This window comes from Catharus ustulatus, chromosome 28 (genome assembly GCF_009819885.2).
Source record: "Catharus ustulatus isolate bCatUst1 chromosome 28, bCatUst1.pri.v2, whole genome shotgun sequence".
Taxonomy (NCBI): domain Eukaryota; kingdom Metazoa; phylum Chordata; class Aves; order Passeriformes; family Turdidae; genus Catharus; species Catharus ustulatus.
Window position 1 is genome coordinate 3,752,672 of NC_046248.1, and position 27,480 is coordinate 3,780,151.

At 45.3% G+C, this 27,480-nt stretch overlaps 1 long non-coding RNA gene across 1 annotated transcript in view; it reads left to right on the forward strand.

Annotated features, from left to right (window-relative positions):
- The window catches only part of LOC117008075, a 95,621-nt gene that overhangs the window by 14,081 nt on the left and 54,060 nt on the right, over positions 1 to 27,480 (forward strand). The window contains exon 3 of the long non-coding RNA XR_004420252.1: positions 19,920 to 20,105. This is a non-coding gene — a long non-coding RNA (uncharacterized LOC117008075). The remainder of the gene's footprint in view (positions 1 to 19,919; positions 20,106 to 27,480) is intronic.

Consider the following 27,480-nt stretch of genomic DNA (forward strand, 5'->3'; position numbering starts at 1 on the left):
ATCCTGGGAGAAGGGGGAAAATCTGCTCAATGCGGTTCTCATTAGCCAAAAAAGCTGTAACATGCTGGAGTCATTAGTAGTTTGTTGATTGAGTTAACCGTGCAAGGCCGGCTGCAATTGATCATCTGCATTCTCATTAAAGATGCCGCAGTCTCGGCGAGGTTGTTATGGAACTGCTGGGAAGGCAGGCAGGAGGAATCCTGCTTTCAGCCCAGAGCACCACCTTTAAAATCTCCTCTGACTTCAGGCTCCAAGTGTATAATTAATATCAGAGATGGGGCTGAGGTGTGACATAAAAATGATTTTTCACTGAGTGTTACTAGGCAGGGTCGTGTTTCAGCTTGAAACGGGGAGGGAGATGGAGGCTGAAACTTGAATCCAAATCTAAACTTTGTTGGTGTGCAGGAGGAGAGGGAAGTGGTGAGGGGTCTGTGGCTGCAGGATTTCCACTTGGCCCTGCAAGGTTGGTGTTGGAAGGAAGGAAGCGTTGCTGTGCTTCATTTAAAGATAATGAGGTCTAATAAACCCTAACCAAAAGTCAAATTCACTTCATCTTTGCCTTGCTCATAAGCGAGTCAATAAGTGAAAAAGATCTATATAGAGAGAGGTGATAGAATTTCACTTTCAAGCAATGGGAGAACAGGAGTTGCTGAAGAGGGTTACCTTGAAAATATATCGTGATCACTTTAAACCTTGTCTATGTCTTTCAGCTTTTGAAATGCTGAAGATCACATCTTGAGGGAATTTGTTGGAGCCTTTGAAGTATTTTTATGTTAGGCCCCTATGGCAGAAGATTGTACAGATCAAGAAAGTACCGAGTAGATTTATTCACAGAAAATGCATTTAAATTACCCAGCTATACGGGCACACATTCTTCATTTATAGCCTGGTGTCTGGGCTCTGAAATCCTCCCAAGAATTGAGGTCATAGAATTGGAAAATGAGCTTCTGTACACCATCCTCCTGGCCTTTCGGATGTAATGGAGTCTGCACTGTGTGGTAAATTGGACGGAATTCAGAGAAGAGCAACAAAAACAATTAAGGGAGGAGAGGAACTGACTTACATGGAAAGATTAAAGCGTTACAAATTTGTGGCTTGGTGAAGCAGAGACTACTGCGAGTCACTGGAAGTTTCTGGAGACAGGAATGCAGCTTCAAAACCCCTGGTCTTGTCTGAACATGGTTTTGTTTGTGTGTTTGTTTTAAAGGAAAATTTTTCCCCAGCAATATCCTCATCTGGTGTAACTTACCCCAGTGCCAGTGAAAACAATGGAGCTGGGGGATCTGGGCCAAATTAAAATGTGGCCCTTGCACTTTTTTAAAACTGGCACAGCAGGAGTGCAAGTGGTACTTTAGGGAGGCAACTGGTGTTTTAAGTGCTGCGAGGTAATTCCTGGTGTGTCCAGAACGCAGAGTGGTTCAATGTGGAAGATTTTTGGACATCTTCCTTCTGTAACACCTCTGCAAAATGCTGGCGAGAGCCAGCAGGTTTCAGATGTTTAATTCCAGCTGAATATAGCAGATAATGGACAGAGAGGGCACTTCTGTTTCTCTTGCAGAAATACAGGGAGCTTTTGAACCAGCAGGGAAGAGTCTGAAGCAGTCTCAGAAAATGAGGGGTGTGAGTTGTGGGGGGCTGCAGGTGAGCCCCAGCCCGGGGTGTGTGTGGCACTTGCCCAGAGGAGCATCCTGAAGTGATTTGGGGCAGGCACAGCAGCTCAGCTTGGCAGCCCCAGAAGCCCCAGGCTGTGTCCTTGCTCAGGGGATCAGGGTGGTGGCTGCTCTGCACACAAGGCACGGATTGTTCCCCTTGGTCCGCAGGGATTGAGGTACAGTGGGGCTGAGCAATTAAAAACATGGGCTGGCTCTGAGGAAAATGAAGTGTGAAGCCTGTTGGATGGTGAAACAGTCTCAGAAGGGAAGTGATGGAGGCCCTGGAGCTTGGGAAGTGGGACTTGTCCTGAGGATGGAGTGCTAATTGAAGCATCGTGGCCAGATTTGAAGTGAGAGGTTAATTCCTGGCTGCCTCTCCTGCTCCCTGTTCCAGCTGGGCAGGGAGGGATTCCAGCCCAGGGCTGGAGCTTGGCTGCACGGGCACTTGAGAAGCTGCCACCTTTCCCATCAGAAATTGCTTTTATGGGATGGGTGAAGCTGCCAGGGAGCAGGAGGAGGAGATGGAAAGGTGACAGCTTCTGTGTGGAATTGCTGCAAATAGCAGTTTCCTTTGTAAGTCATGAGGGGTGAAAGGGGCCAAACCTCCGTGATAAGAACTCATTTTGAGGCTTCCCAGTTGCACGAAAACACCAAAAACCCTAAAGGGCCTGTGGAGACCCTGATTTCTCTGGGTCAGGAGTGGGGAGCAGTGACTGCCCCAATCCTGCTCATCCCAGTGGGGAGCAGTGACTGCCCCAATCCTGCTCATCCCAGCTGGGAGCAGTGACTGTCCCATCCCTGCTCATCCCAGCAATGACTGTCCCATCCCTCCTCATCCCATTGGGAGCAGTGACTGCCCCATCCCTGCTCATCCCAGCAGTGACTGCCCCAATCCTGCTCATCCCAGCTGGGAGCAGTGACTGCCCCATCCCTGCTCATCCCAGCAATGACTGCCCCATCCCTCCTCATCCCATTTGGGAGCAGTGACTGCCCCAATCCTGCTCATCCCATGAGTGACTGCTCCAATCCTGCTCATCCCAGCAGTGACTGCCCCATCCCTGCTCATCCCATTTGGGGGCAGTGACTGCCCCATTCCTGCTCATCCCAGCAGTGACTGCCCCAATCCTGCTCATCCATCTGGGAGCAGTGACTGCCCCCATCCCTGCTCATCCCAGCAGTGACTGCCCCAGTCCTGCTCATCCCATTTGGGAGCAGTGACTGCCCCAATCCTGCTCATCCCAGCAGTGACTGCCCCATCCCTGCTCATCCCAGCAATGACTGCCCCATCCCTGCTCATCCCAGCAGTGACTGCCCCAGTCCTGCTCATCCCAGCAGTGACTGCCCCATCCCTGCTCATCCCATTTGGGGGCAGTGACTGCCCCAATCCTGCTCATCCCAGCAGTGACTGCCCCATCCCTGCTCATCCCAGCAGTGACTGCCCCAATCCTGCTCATCCCAGCAGTGACTGCCCCATCCCTGCTCATCCCATTTGGGAGCAGTGACTGCCCCCATTCCTGCTCATCCCAGCAGTGACTGCCCCATCCTGCTCATCCCATTTGGGAGCAGTGACTGCCCCATTCCTGCTCATCCCTGCTCATCCCATTTGGGAGCAGTGACTGCCCCAATCCTGCTCATCCCAGCAGTGACTGCCCCATCCCTGCTCATCCCAGCAATGACTGCCCCAATCCTGCTCATTCCAGCAGTGACTGCCCCATCCTGCTCATTCCAGCAATGACTGCCCCAATCCTGCTCATTCCAGCAGTGACTGACCCATCCTGCTCATCCCATTGGGAGCAGTGACTGCCCCAATCCTGGTCATTCCAGCAGTGACTGCCCCATTCCTGCTCATCCCTGCTCATCCCATTTGGGAGCAGTGACTGCCCCATTCCTGCTCATTCCAGCAATGACTGCCCCAATCCTGCTCATCCCAGCAGTGTCTGCCCCATCCCTGCTCATCCCAGCAGTGACTGTCCCAATCCTGCTCATCCCAGCAGTGACTGCCCCATCCTGCTCATCCCAGCAATGACTGCCCCAATCCTGCTCACCCAGTGCTGCCCAGCTCAGTGGGTGAGCAGGAGGGAGCAGCAAACATCCCCCAAGCTGAGATGAGTGTTTGGAGAGCAGGGATTTTGATGTGAGAAGGAGGCAGCCAGACAGGAATACCGAATGTGGACTGAGGATGCCGGGGGAATTGTTTCCATAGAAACCCAACCATGGAGGCTCAGGCTGCTCCCCCATCTCAGATTTACAAATTCATGCGATTGCCTTCATGGTCAACAGAATGCATGGAGAGGAGCTGATCAGGAAAATGTGAGTTTGCTGCAGATGTGGGAGCGCTGTGCTGGATTCCCGTCCGAGGGAACTGGGGTGGCTCCTGTGCTGGGATGTGCTGCAGTAAATCAGGATTCACTCCTGGGCACTCAGTGCTGCCCTACTGGTGCCAAACAAAGGGAACCAGGCCTAGTGTCCTTTAGTTAAATAAAGGACAAAAAAGGAGTTTCATTTTTTTTTTTTTTTCTGTATTCTCCCACCTTTGTTGGCCAGGCCTTTTGCAGACATCATCTCTGCCTGAAAAGCCACAGCATTCAGAAACGCCTCAGGAAATGTTCTGGAATGTCCTCCATGGAAGCACAGGCCTCTCCTTGCCAGAATTTACGAGGGGCCCTGGGAGCCCATTTCCTTCATTTGTTCCTGAAAGATTTCTTCTTGGAAAATCCAAGATCATCAGGATTAATTTATGTTCCTCAAGCCCTTTCAAAGAAACCAACACCTACAAGAGCTCCCCAAAACCCCCAAGTGCAACACCCATGTAGGAGTCAAACTCTGTGTGGGAGAAGAGGCCAAAGGAGGTCAGAGAACCCCAAAGGAAATGTGGAGGTGCAAGGTTTAGTGTAGATTTGGGGGTTGGGTTCCTCTAAACATCTCCTAGAGTTTAATTGGGGTTCAGCTGATTGGGTCTGCCTGATTTTTTTAAAGCTTTAAATCCACAAGCTTCATTTTGGATCCTCTTTTTAGAAGAGACTCTGGGTGTGGAGGGGAGAGGGGATTTGGAAAATTTTGGACATGGTTTGCCCGCTGTCCTGAGGAATGGCTCCACAACCAGACATTGATGTGATGTTATTTTTCTGGCTGCACATAAAGGAAAAGGAAAACAAAGGCTGAAATTTGGGGGGAAATGACTCCTATCTCTCCTCCTGGTTTCCCTAACCTCTCAAAAAGTTGCTGGAGACCCTGAAAGCCTTAAGAGTAACCCAGTTGTGGGCTGGTCTCTTGATAAGCACAGACAATGCTCCTGCAAGAGGAAAACATCTGAGCTTTGGGGAGGTCAGCCAGGAATGACATAGCTGCAAACATGCAGGGAAATGAAAGAGCTGCAGGGTTCCACCCAGGAGAGAGGAGAGCCCCAAACCAGGATTCACAGCAAGAGATGCCCAGAGAGGAGCATTTTTTCCTCTCAGATTTGTGTGGGTTCAGTGCTAACCCCAACCCTGTTTTGGAAATTCTCTCCCTTGCAGTCACAGCTGGGATTGTTCTCCCAGGGCTCCTCAGTTCCCTGCTTTTGTGGTGAATTGAGCAATATTTGATATTTTCCTTGAGGACCTGGATTGTGGAGTGGGAGGGGAGTGTGTCTGTAGGTTTGGGGTGCCCTAATTTCATCTGAAACCTCTGCATGATGCTAAAATTAAAGTTTTGGCTGCAGTAGAGTTAATTTTCCTCCCAGAATCCAGCACAGGGCTGTGTTTTGGATTTGTGCTGATAACACAGGGAGGTTTCAGTGCCAGCTGAGCAGGGTTTGCACAGAGCCCTTTCTTGCACCTCACCCACTAACAGGGGTGCACAGGGAGGGGACACAGCCAGGACAAGTGACCCTGAGTGACCACAGGGATGTCCCACACCATGCTCAACACAAAACCACCAGTCTGGATTTCCCAAAACAAGGAGAGAAAAGGGGCAGCCCATCCCCAAGCCCTCTCTCTGAACAAACATCTACTCTGTCACTGTTGGAAGGAGAATATTGTTCATTTACTGATGGTTTTTTTTTTTTTTTTCCCATCAATTAGTGAGGAGAGCAGCTTGGCCCAACTTTGTCAAGCTTTTAATCTGGGCAGATTTTTGCTGAACTGCCTCTGCATACAAAATGGAATTGTTCCATTTCCCACTTCCCTCACCCATCTCCAAAGCTCTTTCATTTGATTGTGTTGGGTGATCTTTGTGGAATTATTCCTTGACTTTTATCTGAAATCCATTGGTAATGGTTATTTAAGCTTTTTCTGTGCTCTCTGGTTGTTTTAATTTCAGGGAGTCCATCGAGGAGTTTAAGTATGTATTAGTTATCATATTGATGGATCAGCCAAGCAAGGAGCATTTGGAAATGCACATATTCCTGTTCCACTGACCTGTGATATCTGAAGGATAAAGCTCTGCATGCCATTAGCAGTTGGAGCATCCATAAACATTCCCCAGCAGGTTTTGATTTGGGTTTGGGATATTTTCAGTGTGCACATGGAGATTTTGGTTTCCATTAATCCATCCAAGGGTATTAATTGGTTTGTTTGCTGTTTATTTAATATTTTCCCTTCAAGGGGTATTGGGTTAGTTTGTGCTTAGCAGACTCAGGGCTCTGCTCCTGCTAAACCAACCCCAATGCTGCCAAATTTGATGGGAAATAAATCCCACAAACAGCATCAATACTTTGCTTGAGAGTCTGCTTGGGGTTGATACAAGGAACAAGAAGAATTTGGCCACATTTTTTTGTGGGCAAAATTTCCTTCCCATGATCAGGTGTAGCCTCAGTGATGGTCTTTGACAGACATTGTGATTTTCACAGTTTCATCCCAACTTCTTTCAGATGTAACTGTGCTAAAATAAGTAGAATCTGGTTAAAACTTGGTGATTTGATGATGCATCATCCAAAGAGATCTCTCCAATCTTTAATTCAGGTGATCCAGATGTGGAATCAATATTTGCACCCTCTCTGGGAGTGTTTGGAGGCTAAATTCACTCGAGTGTGGAAATCACTCTGTGATCCCTGGATTAAAAACATAAAATGCACGAGCACAGGCTGTGGGAGTGGTAAAGAATATTCTTCTCTTTAAAATTCCACGGGCCCCTGAGGTCTCTGCCTCTCCAGAGTCCTGGTGACTGCACCAGGAGTTAGATCTGGTCCTTAGGCAGAGAATTAATCTGGATTATTCTTACAAAACCCATCTCAAGTGAAACTTTTGCCGATATTTTTCCCAGAAGATTCTTCTCTTTCAGTCCAGAATTTTATCAGCAATTCTTATGCTAACAGGGGTCAGGAGATGAGATGTTTCTCACGTTACACTTGAAGCTTCTCATGAATAATGGCCTGGATCACCTCTATTGTCTGTCCAAAACATAAGCAACCAGACATAAGGCCAGAGGAGAAATTTAAAGAGTGCTGAATAAGCCAGCAGGACGGACCAAGAGCTGAGATAGTCAGGGAGTAAAACAAATCCAAGGTGGAGCAGATGGTTATTTGGGGAAATATCCCAGCAGATTAACTAGCAGGCACTGGAGAATGAGCCAGGCTCCAGTTCAAAAGTCCCCTGAAATCTTCAGAGCAAGATTAACAGAAGCACAGCCGAGCATCACTGTAGCCAAAATAAATGAGAGGTCATTATTCCCCAGTGAATTTTCTTAAGTGTTAAGTAGAGCACATCAGGCTTTTCACAGAAATCTGAGGGGGGCTGCCATGCTTAAAACCATCACTTGCTCCTGTGCAAGGGCAATCTGTCCACTTGAAAACAATTTTTATTGTCCTTCTCTCCTCTGCCTCATTATTTCCTTTGCCTTTTTTGTCCTGACATATCTGTGCTTGTGTGCATTGTGTAAAAAAAATATTAAAAATTAAAAATAAAAGCTTCAGTTTGAGCAGGATGAGAATCCCCAAAATACGTGGCACTGGAAATTCCCATCGTGGAAATTTTAGTTCCCCCCAGGCCCTTCAATCTTTTCCTTCAGCGAGACTGCAGCTGCCATCTGATTTGTATTTATATATGCTCTTTATAGATATTAATGCAATAACAGATTAAACCTAAAGTAACTGTTACTACACAGAGACATCTCAGGGGTCTGATCTTGCAAACATTAATGCCTCTGAATAACTTTAATCTTGTGCATTGTGTATTTGAATTTAATGGGGGCTCTTGCATGCCAAAGTTTCTCACATTTGCGAATGTTTGCTGCAACTTCAGACTTCCCCCATATGTTGATGTCAATTTGTTTTTGCAACCTCAATACGGTTTAGAAACCTCAGCCTCTGATCATGGCTTGTGGATGGCTGTTTGTTCACTTGTGCTGCATTCATGGGGCCACATTTCCAATGGGGAAAATGGGAAAAAATGGGAAAAATGGGTTAAACCCTCCCTGCTGACCCCACCGACTTAGCCCAGGCTAAATTTCCCTCCCAAGGGCTTCTCCAGGCATTTTTATTATTTTTTAGCAAGCCCATAGGTAATGAGAGTTATGGTGTGGTAATGCTGTTTCTTCCCAAACCTTTTTCTGAAGGTGAGTTCCTGGAAGAAACTGGATTGAAAACCTTGGGGAACAGCCCAGTGGTGCTGGATAAACCCCTGGAGTGTGCAGGGCACTTGCCCACAGCAGTTAGCTGTGCTCCCTGTGGAAGGGCTCAAGGTGAACACAGGAGTTCAAACCCTCTGTTGGATCCTCTATTTCATGTTTTTAGATTACAGCAACTGTTCAGAGGATATTATTTTATTTTTACTAGATACAAGGTTTTGATAAAAAGCCTTTAATAGGGTTGATCTGGGAATGTTTTGATGGGTAACCAAAAATCTTGACCCCTCCTAGACGGGTGTTGAAGCTCCTGCACGTCCTCCAGTGAGCCCCAAGAGCTGAAATTCCTCCTTTCCTGCCTCTGAAGCTCTGAACCCACTCAGAGCACGCTCAGCCTGTTGTAATCCAGTGCTGAAAAGCAGTGCTCACGTTGGAGTTCAATAATAATGGTAATTTTACAGCCTAATGTCAGGGTAATAAACTCTTCCAGCAGACGACTGCTGTGACCACCAGGAAAGTTTTATTTCTCCAGGTTCAACAGTTTCCCTGTGACTAATGTACCCTTGGAGGAGAGGTGACTTCCCTGGAAAAAGAGCACTGATATGTCTGTGTTTGCAGCTAAGGCTCACTAACCACTGGCATCAATCTGATAAGCATCTGGTAGGGCCCAATTAAGTCATTTCTCACTTTTGGAGTGAATAAAATTTATTTTCTAGCCTACAGGAATGTGAATAGATTGGTTTTATTCCTGTATGCTGGCGTTATTTAAGATTAAACTCCTTTTTCTCAGAGTTATCACCATATCTGCCAAGAGCAAATCTATTTGTGTGTTATGGTTAAAAGTGGAGGAGAGGGAGAAGAACAAGAAGAGGGTGAGAACCAAGGTAACAAACAGAAGGAAATCATCAGACACTTGAATTAATGAGATATTTGTTCAACCAGCACAAATAACATTGTCCATAACCTCTCTCTCATTGGGAAATTCAAGGAATGATCAATGGATGGCACAAAGTTGTGTGGGACAGTGAAAATACTGGCCAAGGTTTGGAAATTTATTATTTTCAAACATCAGAGGAAATTCAAAATTTTATCAGTTTTTGGTTGCTACAGCCCTGTAGGAAATCCTGATGTTCCACATCCAAGGGCTGCACAGTTGGAGAGGTTTGGATGGAAATATCTAAAAATTGGGAATTCTTCTGGTCAGTCAGGATCTCTTTAACCAGTGAAGAGAAGGGGGCAAGGCCAGAGATGGAATGATCTAGAAATGAGATTAATTTAGAAATTAGTTTGTTGGAAGTGTTTCTACTTTTGTAGGGTGACTCCCTCAATAATTTTGCATCCAAAAATCCTGAGTACAGGGCCAGCTCTAAACATGCAGTGCCCAGAATTTAAAAGTTTAGTAGTTTAGATGAAGACCCAGAGGTTGATTGGGGATTTTTAAGTAGAGCCCATCATTCTGAAAATTTTTTTAGCATCTCTAGGCAAAATTCTTGAAAGAAAAAAAATGTAAAAATATTCATTTTAAAACCAAGTTGGCAGCACTAAAGTATTTTTGTTGATTAAATGACCGAGGGCACAGTGCTGATGAGGGACTGAGGGATGTGTAGGGTGCTGGTCTTGCTCTCTCCCAAATTTCATTGGGAATGCTGCTGTGGTTCAGTTCTCCACACCTCCAGAAGGAGAAATAAATCCACTGGATTATCATCCAGTGGCTCTGAGCAGAGATCCAAGCAGGGAGATGGAGAGAGGACAATTAATAAACTCCTTTCTGTGCCTCTCCCTCCCTTTTAGTGTCTCCTAATCCCATTTCAGATGGGTCTGAGGAGCTGAGCTTGTCCTGGCACAGCCCAGGATGGGGTGTTCCAGGCTGGGAGCTGCATTTTGGAATCAACTGAGAGCAGAAGTGGCCCCAGAGATCAGAGCTGGGAAAAACAAATCTGGGAGCTGCCAATACTTGTGGATGTGATTGCATTGTTTTATCAGAGGGTGAGGGCAGGCTGTGGAGAGAGCCCTGACCAAAAATCCCTTGATTTTTTTTATTTCATGGCTGGTGAAGTGCCCCACCCCACCCTGGGATTTGGCTCCTCAACCCCTTGTCACTCCAGTGGCAGCACCTTGTCCTTTTTAAAGGGTCCCCCTGTCTCACTGAGGTGCCCAGAAAATGCAGAATTGCCCCAATATGTGTCCCTCCCTTTATTTAAGGACTTAAACCACATCCAACCTCTTCCAGCCTTGCAATTCCATGCACATCCTCCAAATATTTTAGCACCTGGATGATACTGAAGGTCCCTTTCAACCCAACCCATCCTTTACCTCTGGGATCTCACCCACCTTCAGGTTTTCCCCTCGTTTTCCCATCCACCTTTCAATAATATTGTGCTGTCAGACAATTATTTGTAAAAGGCAGATGTTGAAATATTTGTATTTGGATGGAAAGGGGTGATTGCAGCGCTCTGGGTTTGGAGAAAGCTGAGGTTGGATTCCCAGATAAGGAGGAACCAGGGACATTTTAGAGGTGCTGGCTGAGGAGCAGAACCCTTCTTGCATTGATTGCTTTAAAGCTGACCTGTAATTGTTGTATTAACCATGGGCAGGAGCACCAGCAGCATGGAGAAAGTGTCTTTTAGTGGGAAGAAAGCAAAGGAATAATGACTGTTGCAGTGCTGGGGTTGCACCTTGGCAGCTGAATTCCCAGAAATGCCCAGGACTGAGGGCTGGCTCCAAAGTTTGGCTTTGGGCAGTCCAGGTGGGGAATTTTGGCCTGTCTGTCCAGAAACAAGGAGGCACCTGGCTCTGCTGGCAGGGCCCCACAGTTTTTGCAGACAGATGCTTCACCACAAACCCAGATGCTGCCTTGCCCCAGCCCTGAACAAACACACAGTTAGAGAAGCTTTCTCTCCATCAAATTCATTCACAGTGATCACTCCCCAAGCTCCTTTGAGAGAGAGAGGAGGACAAGGAGCCTGAGAAAGCCTCCTGAAAGCTTGTCCAAACCTATTTAAAAGCAAAAAAAAAATTAGAAAATAGCAGTGTGCAAGTCTGTGTGCAGCTACAGCAGAGGGAAGCAGATGCAGGCAGGGCTGCCCATGCCTTGTGAAGCTCCTGGGTGGTGTGGCTGTTCCTCAGAGGTCAGTGAGGTCCAAAACCTGCTCCTCCAAAAGACTGGGGGATCCTGACACACCTGCAGTTGTCTTTGTGTGCCCTACAGAGAGAGGCTAAGATGTGGTGTTGTAAAATATAAATATTTTCCTATTTCATATTCAAAGTCCCTTTCAGCCTCGCCCCTCCCCATCCCAGATTTCATGTTTTCAGATTTCTTTAGCCTGCATTCAGCTCTCCTGTTTTATTGCAGAGGGATTGTCTCTGCTTCAACATGATTTATTTATTTATTGTTCTTTGTCTGGGCACCTCAGACTGTGCTTGAGTTGCAGTTATTTTGCAAGTCAGCTCATGGGCACTGTCCCATTTCGCTGTTGCTGCCCTGGAGTTTTCAGTTCCCATCCTGGGTGCTCAGCCTGTGTCTGGCTCCCTGTGTGGCATGGATGGGCACATCCAGCTGCAGCATTCACAAAGCTTCCTTCTTTTCTTCTTTTCTTTCTTTTTTTTTTTTGGTGATTATTTTGGTTTTGTTTTTTTTAGCGGCTGCTGAAATTTGAAATTGCTGAAATCTCATCGTAAAAGATGTCAAGAGGCAAAGCCAGGAATGATCCTTTAAGGGCACTCTTTGATATTTGGGGAAGTGAAGCTTGAAAACCTCCCTTGTTTCCTGTTGTTCCATTCCTTGTTTTCTCTCATGAAGTTTTTTTTTCCCTTTTTTTTCTGAACACTTCCAAAGTACACAACCTCCCTGAAAGTCTATTGCTCCCAAAAGAAGCTCTTTCTGTAGGTTTTGACCCAGGTCCATCTCCTATCCCAGCTGCAGCTCCTTTTCCTTTGAGGTGAAGCCAAAGCTGCTGAAATTCATGTCAGTGCTGGAGGTTGAAGAATTATCCGACCCAGAGGAAGGGTTGGGGCTGGTGGGGACACTTCACCTCCAGTTTCCTGTCCAGGACAACACAAGGGGATCTTTCTGGGGCCAAGATTTGTCTCTCACCACGGGTGATCCACTCTTGTCTCCTCCAGATCTCTCCTTCCTTCCAGGGTGGTGAAGCCCCTTGGTTTGAGCTCAGTTTTCAGCGATGGTATTCTATAAACTGGGCATTTTAAGGCACAAAATCTACCTTTTAAGAGGAAAAAAATTGCAAATTAGCTCCTTTTAATCATGCCTGTGTTCTGGTGAGACTTTTCCCTTGCCTGTAGCTCTCTGCTTCTCCAAACAATCCCCCAACGCCTGCAGGAAGGGAATTGAAATGTGCTCGGCAGCTCCGTTCTGCAAAGCCTCGATAATTTTTTGTCATCGATCCAAAATATCTTCTGCCAGTTCACCGACGTGAGGTCACCCTAATTTCATCCCAGGGCTGCTGGTGGAGTTTTTTTTTGGTGTGTATGTGTGTGTCCTGCCTGCCCTCACCCCCTCCCCAGCTGGTTTTGTTGGAGGTTCAGTCGCCGCGTGAGGCAGCTCCATCCTGGGCGCGTGTTGTGATCTGGGAATTCGGGGCTAATTATCGTCCCTGCCCTGCAAAACGAGGCTGCACATCCTGCCCTGGGACACCCCCGAGCAGCCTGCAACAAAAACAGGCTCCTCTTCCCTAGAAAACACTCAGCAGCAGAAAATACCTGGCTGCAAGAGAGGCTGTGCAGTTTTTAAACAATAAAAACCAAACCCTGTGTGATTTGTGCTCTGAGCAGGGCTTGGGGTGACACCGAGCCTTGTCCAGCGTGGCTTCAACATCCCCCAAAATCTCGCCAGCAGGATGAAAATTTTCTTTTCTCTTCCCTTTCTGGTCACGTTTTACCACTGGAGTTACTCAGCGAATTAATAGGTATAGAAATGCAAAGCTCTTTTCTTATTACACGCCATCGATCTGATTGCAGTGTCATTAATTGAAAGACTCGGGAAATGTGATGGATGGTTCAGTTCAGGATTCCACATTCGTTTTGGCATAGCCCTGCAGGAGAAAAGCTGCATGAAGCTGATTGAAGGGCTCTTTTTGTCTGACATGAATTATTCTTTCATTGTCAAACCTTGTAACAGCATTCAGACATAGGGAGATTTACAATGTGAAATCCTAAATGGGGTCTATTCTTAAAATAAAATTAGAAAAAAAAAAAAAAAAAGAGTGAGAGAGCTTTATCTTGCAACGTTGAAAATAGCTATGTTTAAGAAAAAAAAAGACAACCCCACAACTATTCCTCCAAATTAAATATCTTCTGCAAAACCCAAGGGGCTGATGTTTCTCACTTAATTTTAAATTATTCCGATGGTGAGGCCTTAAATGAATAAAACAATTGCTTTAATCACATAACGGTTGTCAACATTTTTATTACATTCAAATATATTTGTTTGTCTGAGAGGGTTTGTTTGTTCTCCCCACTGCTGTCATTTCCCCAGCAGAACGATTTGTCCGATGAGCTGGGAATCCTGCTTGTCCTGGAAAATCACACCAGGCTTTCCTTTCTCTTGGGGGGAAAACCTAGGTGGACGCTGCCGAAATGTTTATTTAAGGAAATCATTCTGCATTTTAGAAAACACCACCCCAGCAGCAAAAGATTTCAGCTTTTCCCAGCTGCAGGCAGATCTTATCAAATGAGCTTTGGTGGAATTTTGTTTTATATATATATTTTTTTTTTTTTATTTTTTTTGGTGTTGTCGATCCCAGGTAGCTCTGTGGTTAAATTCTGCGAGTTCTTTTGTCTGTATAAAAATTGGTGCCAGGCTCTGAGGGTTGGGAAACGCAACCACTCCAAAGCAGCAGAGAGGAGCAGCCCCGCTCCTCTTCACACCCCCAGATCGCCGTGCAAAGTTGATGAAGAGTTTGGAATGCCAAGCAGCCACCCAACTTGTGGGCTCATTTAAGAATAAAACACTGAAATAACATTATCCGAGATGGGAATCAATGTCATGCCTGTTACAAATGCTGGAGCTGGGAGAATAGCGAGATTACACAGCGCAGGCAGATTAGATGAAGGAGAGAATTCGATTCCATTACATCTGATTAGTGCTGTCTATTCATCTGTGTGGGGCTTTTTGGATTCTTAAAGAAAGCTGGCTTATTTTATGGCAATGGGCTATGTTGGGAAAGCTAAAAGCTGGGAGAGCTGCTGTAAAATAGTGGTGGGGATAAGCAGCTCTCTGTTTTAACCTCCTTCCTCCCTCCGCTCCTTCCCACCCCCGGATCTGCGTGCCCGAGTGTTTCAGCAGGCACACCACCACAGAAATTACCATTTTTTTACTGTTATTTAACCACTTTGCACCCCCAGAAAGGCATGGAGTGATCACTCTCTGCCTGACCCCCTCAGAAATGCCCCTTCCCACCTGAGCTGGACTTTTGCAGGCAGCGAGAGCGGCCGGATGAGCGAGATGAGAAATTCCCATTAAAGTGGGCAAAGATCCTTTTTTTCCCCCCAGACTAAGGAATAAACGGCACTGATGGGAAATGTTGTCCTCATCCCCCGCCCCCTCCCCCTGCCTATCTGCAGGAATACCCTCCCCAACGTGGAATTTTGAAGGTCTCATTGTTCGGCGAGAGGGTTGAGATTATTTTTGTAGGGTTTTTTTTTTTAGTTTTGTTTTTTTTTTTTGGGGAAGGTTTTCCCTGCCCTGGGAGCTGGGATGCAGATCCTGGCCACTGCAGGTGCTGCTCCCCACTCTGGGAATCTCCAGCTCTCCTGCAATTCCCAGCTGCTGAGTTTGGGAATGGAGCTGCCTGGCGGGTCAGAGCACAACACCCACCGAGCTGCAGGGTTTTTCCAGCCCCTTCTTGCTTCATTTTCAGCCTCAGCTCTGGGATGCTCCCACCCAGGGCTTCTCGGGGCAATCCAGGCTGTTCCTGCAGCTCTCCTTTAATCTTGAGCATCTTTAGCAGCTCCAACCTTCCAGCCACTGGCTGTTCCTAAAAGGTGAGGGAGCTGGGGAGGGGATGCTTTCATTAGTTATTTAAAATTGAAGATGATTTAATTTATTTTTATTTTTTCCCCCCTTGTCTTTTCCTTTATGCTGTCTCAAGCTAAATAAACTCAGTTCCTCCGAGCCCAAAAGCAGCGAGGATATTTTGCCTTTGGTGTCACTAATTAGCCTCCCACGGAAGCTGAGATCAGGAGAAAGGGAGATAACGAGAGGGTTTGTGCAGCCTTGCAGGACTCTGAGCATATTCTACATGAGAGGGGGGAAAAAAACCAACAAAAAAAAGCTTATTCTCAGCCCCAAACTCTGTGAAACCGCTTCATTTTGGGAGTTCCCCGCGCTCCGAAATGCGGGCTGGATCATTTCTGCAAATTCAATTGGAGTTTGGAGCCCGTGGCCGCTCTGATCAGATCTGTGTAAATAACATTGTCCCCAGCCTGTGTTGTCACCTCTGAAATGCTCTCTGGATCGCAGCCTAGCTCTGTCTTTTCTTGTGGTGGAGTCAGGGTGGTGCTGGATTTCGGAGCTTTTTTTGCGTTTTATTGCTTTTCATTTTGTTCAGGGCTTTTTTGTTTTTTAATAATTTTTTTAGGGTTTTTTTTGTTGTTGTTTTTTTTTTTTTTAGTCCGTTTTGACTCTGTCAGTTTTTAAAGGTGAGGCTCATTTTGTGTGAGGTTAAGAAGAAGGAGAGAGTAAAAGGTACCGTATCTTTCTTCTTAATTGTTTGGCTTAAGTCTAAAACAGCTGAAAAAACACCCTTAAAATGATCTTAGAAGTAACAGTCGCTTAATTAATAAAAAATAGGAACAGATTTAGCTTACCCTCTTTATGGACTTAACTTCAGGAAATTAGGCATCCCCTCTGTCTCCTCTGCAATAATCAGTTTCTTATCTAACAGCTACGAAACCACCAAATACATCTCACATCATTCTCATCCTTTAACTCAGCAACAATTGCTCCAAAAAAACCCAACTGGAAGCACTGCTCCAGCTCAGAGCATCTTTTACTTTAAACCCCTTTTAAGTCCCCCCGTTTATTCCCATCCCAGCTCCGCTTCATTCCCTTTTATTGTGTCGTTGGGCTGAAAATCTCCAGTGCCATGCCTAATTGTGCTGCTATTCCACATTAATAACCTGGAACTTTGCATCCCAACGAGCGAGGAGCACGGCAAAAAGGCAGAAACAGATGCAATTATTTGTTGCTGGCTAAGTTACTGTACGTGACCCAGGTGCTGGAGGATTATTTGCATGTGTTTCTCACCTTTGTTCACCCAGACACATGGGGATCTCGAGCTATTGCTGACTAATTGATAGTTGTAGTAACTGCTATAGGCTCCTTAGATTAGAAATGCATGCAGACGTGTGTCTTGATTCAAACATTAAGGAACACACACACTCTCACTTACTTCCACGGGCAGAAAGTCTTCATACTATTAGAGGTGTGTGATGGAGATAGCAGGACATAAAACAGAAGAGAGAGAGACACAGGGAGAGAGAGAGAGACAGAGACAGAGAGATGGCATGCAGCATATATACCCCTACAAATAGTTCTAAAATGCGTTTGCAAATGCAGAAGTCTTCAGAACCATCCAACAGTTCAGCACAACCCTTTTTATCTCTTCTCTGCGGGACGTCTCCATCCAGATTACTCGAAAAAAGCGGAAAAGGTGAGAGCTCTGCCATCTTAGCTCTGAATTCATCTGATTTCCTTTTTTTTTTTTTTTTTTAATATATATATATATATATCCCCCCCCCTCTCCCTTGTATTCCTCATGCCATTGTCCATTCTTATGATGGCAGCCGCCCTTGCTCTTGAATGCAAGTGTCACAGCGGGAGCAAAAAGGGTTCAGGGCTGCATTGTCAAAGCCATGGTTGCCTATTGTTTCTTAGCCTTTCACTGCTCTGCTTTTCCGAGCCTCTTTCCCTATCAGTGGCCCCTGTCAAGGGGAGGAGTAGGGAGAAAATTGCAAGAGTTAGTCGTCCTTTTTATTGCACACTGTTATGATAAACAGCCCCAGCAATACATCCCACAAAATTAGGAATTATAACGACGGGACGGGGGGAAAAAGAAATTTCTTTGTAGGTTTTGCGTTTGGCGCTGCCCTTATGTCAAAAGCTTGGTTTTCTTAGGAAAGACTTTTGTATTGGTGGTTTTTTTTTTTTTTTTGGTTTTTTTTTTTGTTTTTTTTTTTTTTTTTTGCCCAGCAAAAAAATAGAGGCAGCTGCAAAGTGAACAGTGAGCTATTTAGCCACAAGGTAAAAATTTCCTGTTGCTATTTGGATACTGATGCTTTTCAATTTTAAAGGTGTGTGGGGGGGGGAGGAAGCATGACTGAAAGCATTTCTCTAGCTGTCCATCCATTCATCCATCCATCCATCTCTATTTTATGTTTTAAAGCAATTGAAAGCGGGTTTTAAAAAGGCCAGGGAAGCTGTTTGCAAGTTGGTTTTATTTGGGGGGGAAAAAAAAATAAAAAAAAAATCTCTCAGTGCAGAATGAGGTTTGTGTTTCAGCTGATTGAATCTTGGGCTGGGAGATGGAGGGGGGATGAGTGTCCTGCTCGTGCCAGAAAGTGCTGCTTTGTCAGGGCATTCAAAGTAAAATCTTGTCACAATTTCTTCCTTTGGTGGAGGGGAAAAAATAAATGAATATAGACAGGAGTTTACTTGACATTTGAGCATGTGTTTGATTGTCTTGTGTGCACAGGCCAGCTCTGCCCGTGTTCAAAACTTCAGGGAGGTTACAAAGTCATGGCCTCAAAAGTTTTTTTGTTTTACTGCGTTTGAGGTGCGATTGCTGAGGGGAGAAAATTATTTCTAAAAGAGGGCTTGCCCAGAAGAGTGCAAACATATTTATGTGTTCAAGCTGTAAATATTTCACTCATTTCACTTTCGTTATTATCTTTTTCTTGCCTTAAAAAAGAAAACAAAACTAACAAAGTGAAAGAGAAGCAAATGCAATTTGGTTTGTGCTTTTAACTATTTCTGTAAATTTGAGCATCATCCTTTCAATCCTTAAATTTATCCTCGCTGCCCTCAGTGTACAGGATGTTTTACAGTCTGGGGGTTTAATTTTTGCCTATTATTATATTCTTATGGCTGAGCTGTTACATGATCAGAAATTATTAAAAGCAAACACTGCAGACCGTGCTGCTTGGGGCCGAATATCTGAGCCATTGCAAACGTCTCGTGCTATTTTATCACGTCTAAGAATACCAGGCAGGGTGCCTGCACGGATGTAAATATGGTTTAAGTCTCAAAGAAGCTCTCAGAGAAATTCTCCTCAAACTGCTGGGTCCTTGGCATGGGTTTTGGTTCTACAGAAAATCGAGGTGGCCGAGCCTGCCGAGGGAGAGCTTTGGGTGGGAATTTAGAAAGGGGGCCAAGATATTTCACCTGGATTCCCTCTTAACTCTCAGGATGCCGAAATAGGAGTGATTTGAGGAGCAAATTCTGCCAGCCCATCCTGCAGACAACTGGCTTTGCCTTTTCTCCCTGTGCTGCTGCTTTTTACACTCATTTATTGTCCCGCACCGCCAAGTTCTAGGTCAAGTATGCGCCTGTTTGGAATATCTTTATGCTTGAAACTTTTTTTTTTTTTTTTTTTTTTAAAGAAATGATGAAAGAACTCTGGCCTTGTTTTAAATCAAGCTCTGAATGCAGTCGAGGCCACCCTGGGAGCACAATGTTTAATTTCCATTCGACATCTGCCTTATATTTACCATTGCAGCCCAGGCTCGGCGTGGAAGGAGCACTTACCGTTGATAAAAAGTTTGGCATCTCTTTTGTCAGAGGTTGTAATTTCTGTTCTCTCAATCTGGACTGTCATTTTGTAAAATCTTTTGTCACCGGGAGCTGAATGGAAAACCTGGAATGTGCAAGAGATTAAAGAAATGGGGGAAGAGGATTCAAATGTGCAGAGCGGTTCTGGGCGCTTCACTCTGAGACAGATGGTGCCTAATCCTGATTTTTCCTTATTCCAGTGTAAATTCCGAGCTGTCCTGCTGAATCCACGGCTGAATACTGATGAATCAGGAGCAGGCCTGGCTCATTTCTCTGCTTTTTGAGGCTGTGGGTTTAGCTGGCAGAGCTTTCTGCATGCACAGCTCTGGTTTTTTGCACTCCTGGTGAGAGATGCCCACTGAGTGACTCCACCAGCCCCGAGTCCCACTCCTCCCTCCTCCTCCTCCCCGACCTTCCAAACCCAGGGATAAATATTTGAATGACTTGTTAGGTAGGTCTGGGTAGGGAAATCTTAGAGCTGAGGGGGAATTTGGTGTGTCTGGACACTCCAGAGGGGCAGGGGAATGTGGTGGTGCTGGCTGAGATGCCAGGGGGGAAAAAGAAGTTTTTTTTTCAGAGCAAAAGCAGAAACATTTGGCCCCACAGATGGATTTTGCTGTAAAAAGGGTGATTCGAGGGGAGAGCTGTTCCAGTCTGATCTGTTTCAGGTGGAGAAGGGAAAACTTCACTCTGGGTTTAATTTTTAAAATTTATTTTATCTCCTTATCAATCAAAACAACTTGTGTTCACGCTGCTTTTAATGTGAGAATATAAAACGCTTTTTTTGCCCCAGATTCCTTTCTGTAATCTGAAGTGCTCTGTGTGGTGTCAGCTCAAGTCCCAGGCACCTTTTTCACTCTTCCTTGTGGGATTTCAGTGAGCAACCCTTACAGTCCTGTTCTAAGAAATAAATATATTTATTTTTTTTCCCCCTGTTGTAGGAGTAACTTCAGTGGGAATTGCTCATGAAAAAGGATCACCTGGATTCTTCTGGAGCTGGGAGTCAGGGCCAGAAATCTCCAGGAAAGACCTGCCCAAGGCACAAGAGGAAGATCTCACCTCTCCAGAGGCTCCATCACACCTGGAGCTTCAGGCAAGGAGCATTTCCCCTGCTTGGAGCAGCACTGGTGAGTCCTCACGAGTTCTCACAGGCACAAACTGTGGCAGCAAAGTTTTATTTCATTGAAGTTTGATGAGAATTTGGTGCATTCATCAGTTCTTGTCACCTGGCAGTGACCAGTGTGCCATTGCACACTTGTGGAGGGTTTGTAGAGTCCAAAATGCAACAAGAGCTGTGTCAGGAAAAGCTGAACCCTTGGATTGTGAGCCTTTTGCTAATCCCAAATCCATTGTTACCACTTTAAATCACTGATTAGGCCAGCCTCTGTCTTTTCAGGATTTTGGGGTTTGCAAACCCCCAGAGCTGAGCCACTGCCATGAGTTTTGTGTCCAGGGAGGCTCTGCATGACATGGGCAGCACCTCCCCAGGGGATTGTCCTGCTTTCCTTCCTCTTGGTCATGGAATTCAGCCCTGGGCAGGTAGAAAAGAGATTCTTTAAAAGTCTGAAATAAGTCATGAAAGAACTTCTTATCTTCCACTGGGAAAAGCTTGGAGAGACTCAGTGAGGCAGGGGAAGTGTGGAGTGAACGACCAGCCAGGCAATTATTGTCCTAATGGGTGAGATGGTGTTGGTTTTCAGGAAATCAGGGCAAATTTATGGTTAACTCTGTGCGCTGGAAAGATTCTGAATGCAGGGATGTGCATGATCTGATGGAAAATGTCACAGCATCAGTTGGGTGCTTCAGATGCAGGTGGGAATTCTGTGTGGGGATGTCAGGGGTCTGTCCTGCCAGGCTGGAATTCCCTGAGTTCAGTTCTGTGCTGGCAGAGTTCACTCCTCCTTCTGCAGAACATGTGCCAGAGTTTAACCAAACCAGAGCTCTGGGAGTGAGCACAGCAGAAAACTTTCATGTGACAATATTGGCAAGACAAAGAAGAATTTTTCAGTGATTGTTGCTTTCTTTCCAGCTTGGGTCTGTTGCTCTGGTTTGGTGCTGTGTCAGAAGTGCCTTGAGTGCTCAAATCTGCCTTAACTCACATTTCAGAACATGATTTCCCTTTGCCACAAGGTGATTTGGGTGGAAAAACAATTTGTGGTGCAACTCCAGTTGTATTTACACACCTGCAATCTACTCTGTTCCTTTCATCAAGCTGTGCATGGAATTCCCAATTTTACTGACAGGAATTGTCCTGAGCCAGGCTGCTGGTGTGGAAATGTTGGGCATGTCCTGAAAATTGTGGGCATTGCTTTATTTCTTCACATTTAACTGTGAAGGACTCAACCTGGCTGTGATTACAGGTTTAAAAAGGGAATTTCTCATATTGTGTTCCCACCTGTTCTTTCAGTTTCCCAACATTTTTTTGTCCCTGGTGTGAGGAGGGACACTCCTGGCTGGTGTCACCTTTTAGGGCCTGGTTGCTTTTTCAGTTTTTGCAGGACTTGGAGGCATTTAGGGAGTTTTAGATGGGATTTTGGGAGGGAATTCCTGGTTGAGAGGGTGGGGAGACTGTGGCACAGAGAAGCTGTGGCTGCCCCTGGATCCCTGGAAGTGTCCAAGGAAGGCTGGAACACCCTGGGATAATGGAATTTGTTCCAACCCAAACCATTCCATGATTTCTGTAAGTTTAAGGGGCTGCTCAGGCCTTTATCAAGGTCAAAATGAGCTCTGCACTGTTGGTCATTTTTCCATCCTTCACAGCTTCTCATTTTCTTGTCCAGCTTCATCTTGTTTCACATGGCAAAGCCACACAGGGATGAGATGAAGAAATTCCAGATAATATTGTGGGCAGGATGGGCTGAGGCAACCCCAAACAAGTGGGACCCAAAAACCTCAGGAAGGTGCCAGTGTTGGTTTGAAAGCAATAAACCAGAAATTCCTCCAGAATTCACCCCAGCCTTTGTTTGTGCTTCTCTTTCCCCCCATTCTGCTGTTGATATCACCCTGATTTCCATCTCTGGCTCCCATTCCTCCCTGTGCACAGAAAATCCTGCCAGCTTTCTGCCAAGTCATCACCTTTTCAACATGCAAATCCCTCCTAAAACCTCCCTTCCTCGGTATTGACCACAAGAAATGATTTATTCTTCTGAAATAGCTGTGTTTTTGTCAGGGCTGGGGAGGCATGAGGCCTCTCTGAAGGAGCTGGGTGGGATTTGCACTGTAGCCATGGTTCTTTCTCCTCCTTTCTGGGTTTGTTGGGAAATGAGATTGAGTTAAGGCATCATGTCAAGGGATTTTAGTTATTCTTGGGATGGCTTTTTGAATTCTGTATAAATAATGGATGATTAAATACAGCATTAAATTGATTCAGGGGTGCAGCTTAGAAAAAAAACCCAAAACACCCAGTTGGTTTTAAAATTCAGGAATGGGGAGGGAAAAATCAAATTCTGTTGGTGATTTCCCAGAACAACTGCACTGGAGGGAGGTGACCCTGGATGGTTTTTAAGGTTCTTTCCCACCTTTCAGTGATTTCATGAACACCAGTGGAGGATTTTCTGTTGCTGGAAGTCACAGGGTGGATGAAAAATGGGATAAAACCCAAAATACTTTGGTTGGATCCCAGGAAGTTGCACCACAAACCTCCTGAGGTCCTTTCCCACCTCACTGGGCTCAGAACCTTTGGTGGAGTCACAGAACTGATTAAATAATTATTTTTTTTTTTCTATTTGGAAATTATTCCTGTATTTAAAGGTCCTGAAAGCTGCAAATGTCACACTGCTTTTTTGATAAATATGTATTTTTCTATTTGCATGTAGTATCTTTCAGTAGGACTTTTTTTCTTTGCAGTTACTGCTTGTGTTCCCTCTTTGAATTATTGAACATAAAATAACAATAATGCTAGTAATAATAGTAAAAATAATAATAATGGTATGGATATACAAATATCAGGTAGCAGAAATGTTCTACCAAACCCTAAATGTCTCAAAGAATCTCTGGTATAGATCCTATAGATCAAGCTGTAGGTTTGAGGCTCCTCCAGGAAGAAACTTGTCCAAACTTTATTTTACCTGATCTATTTTAGCCATTCCTACTGAAATCCCAAACTCTGGACATGCAGAAAGTGCCTTTCTAATTTTAATTTTATTTTAATTTTTTTTTTTGTTTTGTTTTGTTTTCTGGTGGGATTGCTGCTCTCTTTCCATGCACAGTGGTGGGGAAGAAAAAGAAAGAATCCCAAAATGAGATTACATTTATCAGGTCATCTTTTTTTTATTTTATTATTTTTTAAATTTTATTTTGTGATTTGTAGAAATAAGGCAACTCAATCTTGGCTCTTCAACCTCTGCTTCTTGGTGCAAACTGCTCAGATTTGGCTTTCTGGGAGAATTCCACTGTGCAAATATCAGAAATATCATCCCTCTGAGGCTCTGGGAGCTTTAGGAAACAGGTCTGGATCATGGAACATTTCTTCATTGTAAGAGCTGCCCTTAGAATATATTTATAACCTTTTTATTTTTTTTTTTAAATTTTGATTTTACACCTGTAGAAGCTGTGAGCAAGGAGAAAAGATTTGCCAGTGTTTAGCCTCAGATAAAATCTAAGCCCTTAATTTAAAGCACAAGCTGATGAGGAGTTTTTCACTAAGACATTTCTCTATTGAAAACTGTAATAGCTCAGTGAATTAAATCCTGGGGGAGGCTTTTTTTTTTTTTAATATCTCCTTGCAAAGAAATGGAGGAAGAGTTCAGTTTTGCTGAAGTTTTCAAAATTGCTGGAAGAAGCACAAACACTTGTGTGTCATCTCATGTGATTTCAGATGATCCCAGAGCTCTGTGAACTTTCCAGGGGTGACTCAAACTCTGTAGGTGCAGGAGGTGTAAAGGGGAAAATGGAATGGGGAGACAGAGAATGGAAAAATTAGAGGGAAGGAAGCAAATAATCCAATTTATAGCTGAATTCAGTAGTTAATATAATGATGAGAGATAAAAGTAGTGAGAGTTTAGTGTTGGATGGGTGCTATTTAATTTTGTGAGAGAGAAATTATAACTTTTGTAAATGATATTTTGGGACCTGGTTTGGGGACAGTGCTCAGAGCAGCTCAGACCAGGGGCTGGGTGACAAACCCTCGTGGTCCTGAGGTTTAAACCAAACTTGTTGTGGCTGCAGATGACAGGCTGAGCTTCCCAGAACTCTTGTTGTCCTTTCAGTGTGTGCTTCATCAGCCAGCCTGTGATTAATTGCAGCAGGGCTGCTTTTAATTTGAACCAGAACCTCAGGCTGAGCTTTCCCTTGATGTACAGATCATATGTGGGCTGGCTGTGCTGAGTTGTAAAAAAAATGTATTTACTATACATGATATTGTATATTTTAATTGTGTAAATTTATCTATCAAGGATATCTATTTATCTATTTAATCAATACATATGTGTCCATAGAAATAAATATTTGCTCTCTGATTCAGCCATAATTTCACCAATTCTTGTGCTGGGGGGGAAGGTCCAGCTGGAGTCCCAGGAGCTCTGTGTGAGTTCAGCTGCTCGTGGCAGCCACTGGAATGTTCCTGATGTGTGTCCCCTTTTCCTGGCAGTGCTGCTGGGCTGTGTCCTGCCCTTCCCTGCACAGATCCAGGATTCTGTGCCCTGTCTGCCCTCCAGCCTCCCCAGGGACCACATCTGCTGCCTGGGCTGGCTCTGACCCCTGAGCTCAGCTGTGCTGCCTGGGGGCTCTGAGGTGGGAGAGCAAACTGGAGAGGGCTCACTTGGGATGCTCAGAGAGGGCTGGTGTGGATGCAGAGGTTAATTAGGCCAGGTTAATTAGCTCTCCCCATGGAGGGCTGAGCAGGGAGGGCATTGTCACTCTGTGAGGTCACACCTTGAGAGCTGTGTCCAGTCTGGGCTCTCACTGCAGACAGGACCTGGAGGGGCTGGAGGTGTCCAGGGAAGGGGCTGGAGCCCCAGGAGGGGCTGAGGGGCTGGGAAGGGGCTCAGCCTGGACAAAAGGAGGCTCAGGAGGGACCTTGTGGCTCTGCACAACTCCTGACAGGAGGGGACAGCCAGGGGGGTTTGGGATTTCCCCCAGGGAACAGGGACAGGAGGAGAGGGAACAGCTCAGGCTGGGCAGGATGGGCACAGCAGGAATTTCCCCATGGGAAGGGTTGTTAAATATTGGCAGGGGCTGCCCAGGGAGGTTTGGAGTCCAAGGAACCACTGGATGTGGCACTCAGTGCTCTGGTGGGGATGGGTCACAGGTTGGACTCAATGATCTTGGAGCTTTTTCCCAACCTGAATGATTCCAGTGCCCAAATCCCAAAGGAACTGGCTCTGTCTTGCCTCTCAAACTTGGAACCTGCAGCTCAGGCTGGAAGGAATTGTTGGTTTAACTCTGGAGGTCCTGAGACAGCTGGACAAAGCAGCTGTGACAAACCAACAACCTGAAATGCCCCAGGCTGCACACTGGGAGATAAAAACCTCATGGACTACTAAAATTATTTCATCTCTGTGACATTCCAGGCTGATTTTAAGAGGAGGTGACTTCAGATATCTTCAGGAACTAATCCACCCCAAAGGTGGGCATTGATTATGATGCTCACTGGGTTTTTTACAAGAGGAATGGAAATAATAACCCAAATTCTCATCTCTTGCTGCTTTGTTCCCCATTGTAACATCAGTTCAGTTCAGTGGGATGCTTCACCACAGGCTCTAGAACAGGGATATTACAGTGGTAGCAAAGGAATGTAAGATTTTATGGAAGTATTCTAAGTTGTGAATCTATTCTTGGTGATTTCTGCATGGATTTCAGTGAAGTCCAATTCTTGGAAAGTGATTCTGGCTTTAGGAAAAGACTGACAGACACTGGCAGCACTTGCAAACCAGAGACACAGATGAGGAAATTTGTGTCAGGATCTCTGTCAGGTACAATTGAAGTTGGGATGTTTAAACAGAATTAAATAGTTTGTGGGCAAAATTCACAGTGGGAATGCTGGGCTGGATCCTGGACTGGAAGCTGATTGGGAAACTGGTGGGAGACTTTCAGGGGGATCCAATGGATTTTTGGGTCAAATTCTTCCCAACATGTGGATTAGCTTACATTGACTTATTGACAGGAGGGTTCTCACTCCTGTGAACAGGACAGGGGATTCTCACCTCTGTGAACAGGATGGGGATCTCACCTCTCTAAACAAGACAAGGAGATCTCACCCCTCTGAACAAGCTGCTGGCAGAACTGAGCTCCTACACGGTGCAAAGTGAATTCCCTGTGGCACCTCAGCATTTCAAAACTCCCCAAATTCAGGGTGATTCCTCTCAGCAATGCTGTGCCCTGCTGCTCCCAGCCTGAGCTGTGCCAGGAAAGGCACTGGCAGGTCAGCAGCTTCCAGTTCCCATTGAGCTTTCCTGGAGAGTTTAATCCCATTCTGCAGCACTCACCAGGAGCTTCAGGAATAGCTCAGCCCATCCCCTGAGTTGTGTGGCCCCCATAGATGGGGGTTATCCACTTAACTGAAATGGTGAGGGACTTTCTCATTATTTTATTGAGTTTTCTGAGTGCAGTGAGCTCAGGGATGGGGCTGGTTTGAGTGCTGCAAATCTCCTTCCTTCCCCTTTGCAATTTCTTCTCATGCTCTTATGGCTCTCCCTTGCTCTGGATCTTCCATATTCTTCAGAATTAAGAATTAGCCTTGTTGATTTATTTAGAGATTAGTGCAGCCTGGTTTTAAAGTTGGAGAAGGAACCAGAAAAGCAGAATTTGCTGTTCATCAATTTGAATATCTCTTCCTTTGCTCTGATGACCAGAACAGCAGATATGGATACAACATAATAGTTAGGATATAATTTGTATTCTTATTTTAAAAAAGACAAAAAAAACCCCCCTAACTAATTGATAATTAGGCTGTTTTAAAGTTTTTTTATGGTTTAAAATAGGGTAGAAATGTGGTTGTTTTTCCTTGGCCATAGTCTCAGCACTGATCCAGGAGCTCTGCACTTATTGCCAAGGGTTGGGATGGAGCAGCTGGACCTGGATGTGGTGGCACTGCAGTGTCCCTCCCCCGTGGCCACAGGTGAATTCCTGAAAAGAGCAATTAAAAAAAAGAGATTTAGGAACCTGTCCTTAAAAATAACACAGTGCTTCAAAGTTTCAACGTTTTTTTTACTCTTTGTTGATGCTGAGCTTAGTAAGTCACCCCTGGTTGAGTAAATCACACCTGATTGAATAAATTACACCTGGTTGTGCTTGGTATCTTCTACACCTGTAAGAACAGAAATAAAAAGCCTTGGACAGTTGTGGAATGGGTCACAGGGCTGTGTGATCATTTTGCAGGTCACCTTCCCTCCCTGGGGTGTTTTGTTCAGGCAGAGGTAAGGATGGAGCCCTCCCTGTCCCAGCTCCTGGTGTCTGTGCAGTCCTGCCCTGTTGTCCTGGTTTGATCTGGGAGTTCCTCCTGATGAGCTCTCCTCCATCCCCAGTGTGCTGGGCTGGCTCTGAACTGGAATTTATCCCAGCCCC